Here is a 7,372-nt window from a genome sequence, read left to right as displayed (position 1 = left end):
TTTTAAATTGTTTTTAAATGTCCTGTAATATAACACAACCATTCACACCTGTATTTTTCTATAGTGCCCAATTCTTTATAGGCCAATACTGATTGACAGTGGAGTAAGTGAAACAATGGTCTATGGAAACCTTATTTTTGAGCCCTGCATATGAGAGTAGAAAATTTGAATTTAAAAGTATCTCAATAGTTTTTTCTATGGTTTCCAATGTCTCCCATTTTCCTAAAGTCACAACATTCTATCCTCTCTTGTGTATGGTTTTATGCTCATTGCTGTTTTCTACTAACCTCAATCCCCCATGCTTCTCTCAGCACCAGACCTATCTATCCACCTATCTATTTTGAATTTCCTTTTAGAAATCCGAAAGCCATTTTTTTAGGCGAAGAATTAATTGCTTACTCCTGATATTTCCTTATACTTGCATAGAGATCTAAGAGTGGGGGGGAGGGAACCACCCTAATCTCATTCCATATTTTATACCATCACAAGGAAAATTTATTTGATTGGAAAACTGGGAGTGGTTATGTATAGGCTTGATCTAGCTTTCTTCCTTTTGGAACCAAAGAATCCTCAAGGGATATATTTTTCACTCTGCTTATGCCTAGTCCTTTACTGTGTTCTCTTTTCCTTGCCACACACTAACACAAGGAGTTAAATTTAAATTCTGACGTATCAATAGAATAGAAAAGGTTTTTTAGCCTACAATTTGCTTTAAGATCCAAGCAGCCATAGAGAACAAAACAAGTGTTGCCTAAAGAGTAAACGCATTTATAAATCCTGCAATCAACGTGATTTAACAAACATTACGGAATGACACATTCAGCCTTCAAAAGGTTAATGCCTGAGGCTGTCAAATAGACATGAATTGATTAAATGAGGATAAAGTAGGATAAATTAAAAATTCACCCTCAGCCATGATATTAAATCTTCTCAACCTCAACTATTCATCTCCCCTTTCTGCAAACTACTCTCTCAAAAATAGAGAACATGTATTCAAAGTTAGCTCTAGCAATAAGGGTTAGAATACTATTCTGAAGATTTTAAAACAATAAGGATACAAAAGTATTTCAAGGGCATAACACTCCCCACAGGAGATCTAATTATTTGCTTGTGGTCATTCTGAGCATTCTACTGAATACATCTGCCTCCAGGATGTCCTTCTGCTTGGTCAGCTATATTCTTAAGGGCACAACATGAAATATTGAAATCAGCAAAGTAAATGCTTGGGTCTTAAATAGAAAATTCAGAGAACCAAATGAAAAAGATAGAAATAATGAGAAAGAGTTCTAATCAATGAGGTGTTAAAGAGAACATTAACTGTCAGATGTACAGAAATGATTATATTCAGAAAGTTACAAAACAATAACATGTTTAATATGTTCAAGGCAGAAACTTCATAAAGCACCAAAAGGTGGGAAGAATGACTGGGTTGTAAAGTTTTATGTTTTAAAAAACAAAAATCTAATGCAATTGATTTGATGACTAGAGCTCTAGTCTTACATTTTAATTCCACTAGGAGTCTAGTTCTCATCCAATGTTATATTCTGTTAGTCATACAAAAAAGAAAAATATTGTGCCAAATTCTGGTACAGTATATAAAGTCTCTTTTCTGATACAGTTCACTCTGCCAACAAAACACTCAGTCCAAATCAATAAGTAAATAACTCGAGGAAAATATAGTTGGAAATGAATTGAAACAGAGTTAAAGTGTAGAGGACGAAAATAAATCCTTTCACAATACTGAGAGATTTCTGCATTGTTTCAGTCGTGAAATGCACCTGCATATAACTAACTTAAAATTGGGCATTTGTGAATTATATATATTTCACACGTGTGAAACATTGGTAAAAATGGACATAATTTATTTTATTTAATTATCTTTTTAAGAGTCCTTTTAAAAATAAATTGGAAGAGACTGAATGTGTTTTTTTTATTAAAAAATCAATCGGCAAACAAGTTTACTGTTAAGAAGTAGAGGTGAGTTCTTTATATATTGGATATTAGCTCCCTATTGGAGCTGTTGTTTGCAAATATCATTTCCCATTATGTCGGTTGCCTTTTTGTTTCATTGGCAGTTTCTTTTTGCTGTGCAAAAGCTTTTTAGTTTGATATAGTCCCATTCATGTAACAATCTAACTAAAAAATGAGCAGAGTTCCTAAATAGACAATTCTCCCAAGAAGACATACAAATGGACAAAAGACATATGAAAAGATACTCAGCTTCATGAGATGTTAGGAAAATGCAAATCAAAACTCCCGGATACCACCTCACAACTGTTAGCATGGTTATTATCAATAATAAAAGCAATAACAAGTGTTCGGAAGGCTGTGGAGAAAAAAAAGACACCTCATTCACTGCTGGTGGGAATGTAAACTGGTACAGCCACTATGGAAAACAGTATGGAGGTTCCTCAAAAAATTAAGAATAGAGTTAGCACCTGGCCAGATGGTTCAGTTGGTTGCAGCATCATTCCCTACACCAAAAGGTTTCTGGTTTGATTCCTGGTCAGGCATATATCTGAGTTGAGGGTTTTATCCCCAGTTGGGAGGCAACCAATTGATGCTGCACATTTCTCTCTCTTTCTCATTCTCTCTCTCTCTCTCTCTCTCTCTCTCTCTCTCTCTCTCTGGTTCTTTCTCTAAACATATCCTTGGGTGAGGATTAAAAAAAAAAAAGAATAGAGTTTCCATATGACCCCAAAAAATGTGACAACATTTTTTACAAATATATATGTACCCCTATTTTCATTGCAACATTATTCACGCTGGCCAAAACATGAAAACATTATATACTGAAGATCTGGTACACATGCACAATGGAAATCTACTCAGTCATAAGAAAAGATGAAATACTGCCATAGCAACAACATGGATGAACCTTGAGAATATCATGCTCAGCAAAATAAGTCAGACAGAAAAAAAATAAGAACCATATGATCTCACTCATATGTGGAATATAAAACGGAAAGCAACAAAGTAACAAACAAAAACTCATAGACACAGACAGCAGTACAGTGGTTACCAGGGGGAAAGGGAGTAAGGAGGTAATAAAGGGTAAAGGGGCTCAAATATACGGTGCTGGAAGATGATTTTACTTTAGGTGGTCAACACACAATGTAATATACAAATCATGTAGCATAGAAATATACACTTGAAATCTACATAAGCATATTAACCAATGTCACCTCAACAAATTTAATAATAAAAAAGAGTAGCAAGAATGCATGGCTTTCTAGGTGTTTTGTAGAACTTCTTAAAAAAATAAACTTCTTTTTTTCTAAGTATAATATTTTAATAATGATAATTACAAAAGATGTTAAAAACAGCTCATAAAAGTCAATTACTTCTTTAACATATCAGGTATTTGACATAATAACTCACATCAATTTTAATAACTCTCATATAAAGCATGGTGAAAATAAATTTTGTTTCATAATTAGAAAACTTATACTAAAATTGCTGCAAAAGAATCCAACAGTTTGAAAATATGATTTATGCCAAAGTAGTATAAAATGAAGCCAGAAGTCTTCAAAAATAAAACATTTTTCTTCCTAATATTTTCTCTCTATCTCATTTTATGTTTTCTGAAGCTGAGACTCAAATTCAAGGGATGCTGGGTTGTTTTGATTTGGCTTCTGCGGTACCTGTTTTTTTTCACCACTATTATCCTTGGAATTATTGTCTTCCTTAGCATCTGCTTTTTGGACTTGTTTCCGTCTTGTCTTTCTTCATTCTAGTTTTCTTGCCCCTTTCTTATGATGAGCCACACTTCTATGATCTCCTTCTTCTTCTTTCTCTGAATCAGAATTCTTCATCACAAACTATCAATTTGTCCTATGCTCAAATAGAAATTCTCTCATCTGCATTTTCTCCTTCTTCATCTCCACTGTCTTTATGAAAAGCATCTTCTGGAATAGCTTGCATTTGGGCACCAGGTGCATGAGGGAACATTTGTAAATTTTCAAATAAATATCTTTTCCATATATTCTGGAGTGTTTTGTTTTGTCATGTTTGAAAGACGAACACACAGTTTCAAGCCTGGTCCAAAATCTCAAAGTACTCATTATATGGCAACTCAATGATAATCTCACAATCATGGGCAACTGTAATCTCATATGTTGAACATTGAGCAACATTATAAATAATGTATCTACATTCTGAAAGCATCAGAATTGATAAATAGAAAGATTTTATAAGTTCTACATGTTTGAGCATCAGACTGAAACAATCAAATTTATTGCCAGATAGTGAGTCTGCCCCAAACTCTAACTAGGTTGATGCATCTCCATCACTTTACGGATAATAGGCATAAATACCTGCCCATAGGACTCATCATCCATATCAATTCTCATTAGAAAATTGATAGCATAGTGCTTGCCTTTCCCTGTACCAATATCCCTCAAGTCTCCTTCTAGGAATGATGCAGTTGCTATATGATCTGTTGAAAAGTTACTTCAACCTCATCACCACGATGGATATATCAATCTATAATTATGAAAATTTAATATGCTAATTAGACCAGACATCCTTCCAGATGAAGCAAGGCGGCAAGGGCAGAGGCAGAGGCGGCTGCCGCAGTGGGTGGGGGCCAAGCCCCTTGCACGGATTTCATGCAATGCGCCTCTAGTATCAATATAAGACTCTCTGATGATATGTTAGTAATTCAAGGATGACAAGCATCGTATCATTAACATAACAGAATCCTGATGCTTCTGATTTCTTACTATGATGTAATCCTCCAGCCCAATTAACCGCCACATCAGTTTATTGTAGGTATAAGTTCATAGCCCCAGCAATTGAGCCACCAGTTGAGAGCTGACAAAGAGTCCATCAAACATGGGACAATGTTCTCCAACATCAAATCTCTGCATATACTTACTATACTCAGACTTGTTATCTGGTCTTATTGAATGTAGCAAAGATCTTTTTCAAAAATAACAAGAAGCATTTGTTGAGCATTTCGTATGTAACAACATTTTAGATACATCTTTTAAAAAATGGATTTATTGTTGGAAGTATTACAGATGTCTCCCATTCCTCCACCCTAACTTCTCAACCTTTCATCACACTGTTGTCTCTATCCATGACATAAAGGCATATAAATTCTTGGGTTAATCTCTTCCCACCTCCCCGCTTCCCTCTGAGATTCCTCAGTCTGTTCCATGCTTTCATGTCTCTGGATCTATTTGGTTCATCAGTTTATTTTATTCATTAAATGACACATATATGTGAGAACATGTGATATTTGTCTTTCTCTTACTGTCTTATTTCCCTTAGAATGAAACTCTCTAGGTCCTGTCATGCTGTCTCAAAAAGTAAGAGATATTTTTGTGTGTGTGTGCGTGTTTTTAATAGCTGCATAGTATTCCATGGTGTAAATGTACCACATACTTTTTTTATCCACTCATCTACTGATGGGCACTTGAGCTGTTCCCAGATCTTAGTTATTATAAATAGCACTGCTATGAACATCGGGGTGCATATTTTCTTTCTGACTTGTGTTTCAGGATTCTTATATTCCTATAAGTGGGATCACTGGATAAAATGGCAGTTACATATTTATTTTTTTTTGAGGAAACTCCATACTGTTTTGCATAGTGGCTGCACCAGTCTGAATTCCCACCAGCAGTGTACGAGGGTTCCCTTTTCTCCACATCCTTGCTATCACTTGTCCTTTGTTTGTTGATTTGTTGATGGTAGCCATTCTACCAAGTGTGAGGTGACATCTCATTGTCACTTTAATTTGCATATATCTGACAATTATTGACTGAGCATTTTTTCATACGTCCCTTGCAGTCTGTATGTCCTCTTTGGAAAAGTGTTTATTTAGGTCCTTTGCCCTTTTTTAAAAATGTTTTTATTAATTTTAGAGAGAGAGGAAGAGAGATGAAGAGAGAGATAGAAACATCAATGAAGAGAGAGAATCATTGATCGCTGCCTCCTGCATGCCCCCTACTGGGGATGAAACCCACAACCTGGGCATGTGCTCTGACTGGGAATCAAACCTGGATGGTTCATGGGTCAAGACTCAACCACTGAACAACACTGGGTGGGCATCTTTGTCCATTTTTTAATTGTATTGTCTTCTTTTTGTTAAGTCGATGAGTTCTTTATGTATTTTGGAAATTACCCCTTATCAGATGTATCATTGGCAAGTATGTTCTCCCATAAAATGGAATCCATTTTCATTTTGTTGATGGTTTATTTTGCTGTCCAGGAGCTTTTTATTTTGATGTAGTCCCATTTGTTTATTTTTTCCTTGGTTTCTTTCCCTAGGCAATATATTGGTGAAAATTCCGCTATGTGAGATGTCTGAGATTTTGCTGCTTATGGCCCTGATTGTATAGTGGTTAGTACTTTGTGTTGTGAATATAGAATTTTGATGTACTAATCATTGTGTTATTTTGTTATTTCTTTAGCAGTGGCTCTATGGGGACTGTGTATTTCCATTTTTCCATATAATTCATAACTTAGCATCAAGTTATGGTCATGTGGATTCTATGAGTTGTCATAAGATGGCCCTGTCCATAATAATAATTTCAAATATCACAATTGTCCTAGTAGCCCTTTATTTTTTGCCACCTCCTTGACAGTACACCATGGGCATCAGGGCCACAGCCAGCTCCAGCCCTGGCTCCTTCTGCTTCCATTACTGGGCAAGAAGAGGAAGAAAACTTTTTGAAAGGATCATATGAAACACACTTGAAAATCTAATCTATGACTTATAGCCAGATAAAGAGTTGATGCATTCGTATGATTAATGAAAAGCCCACACATTTCAGAGAGAGAGGAATAAATTTTATTTACTAAATAAAGATATCAAAACGTTTTTCATACTTAATAAAAACTGGCTTTAGTAGTAGAGGTTTTTATAAACCAACTAGGAGCCCAGTGCATGAAATTCACATCTGGGTACTTTCCCTACGCCTGGCCTGCAATCAGGGCCATCTTCCTCTGCTGCCCGCAGCTGGCCCCGCCCCCTGCCACCACCCACCTCCAGTTCCCCATTTGTCATCGGGTGATCAGAGCCTGCCGGCCGAGGAAAGGGAACGAGAGCTGATCAGTGCGCCTCATAGTGACTGGTACAGCGGTTGTTTGGTCATTCTGCCATTAGGGTCAATTTGCGTATTATCCTTTTATTATATAGGATTGAGAAACACTAGAATGAATTGTAGGAACCTACAAAGAAGATACATGAGTTGAAGTACATATTATATAAAATTGTGAATATACACTGAGTGGCCAGATTATTATGACCATTCCATCAGTACTTCGTTGGGCCACATTTTGCCTTCAATACTGCGGCGATTCTTCTTGGCATTGACTCCATGAGATGTTGAAAGGTGATGTGAGGAATCTGACACCATGCCTG

General features: G+C 36.0%; 1 pseudogene; it reads right to left on the bottom strand.

Moving 5' to 3' along the window:
* Positions 1 to 3,603: 3,603 nt before the first annotated feature.
* On the bottom strand, positions 3,604 to 6,601 carry LOC103289709 (histone deacetylase 2-like; annotated as a pseudogene).
* Between the last annotated feature and the right edge of the window lie 771 nt (positions 6,602 to 7,372).

This window comes from Eptesicus fuscus, chromosome 8, assembly GCF_027574615.1.
Source record: "Eptesicus fuscus isolate TK198812 chromosome 8, DD_ASM_mEF_20220401, whole genome shotgun sequence".
In the NCBI taxonomy this organism is placed as follows: Eukaryota; Metazoa; Chordata; class Mammalia; order Chiroptera; family Vespertilionidae; genus Eptesicus; species Eptesicus fuscus.
The sequence above is the reverse complement of the archived record's forward strand: the minus strand, read 5'-3'. Positions and strand labels throughout refer to the sequence as shown.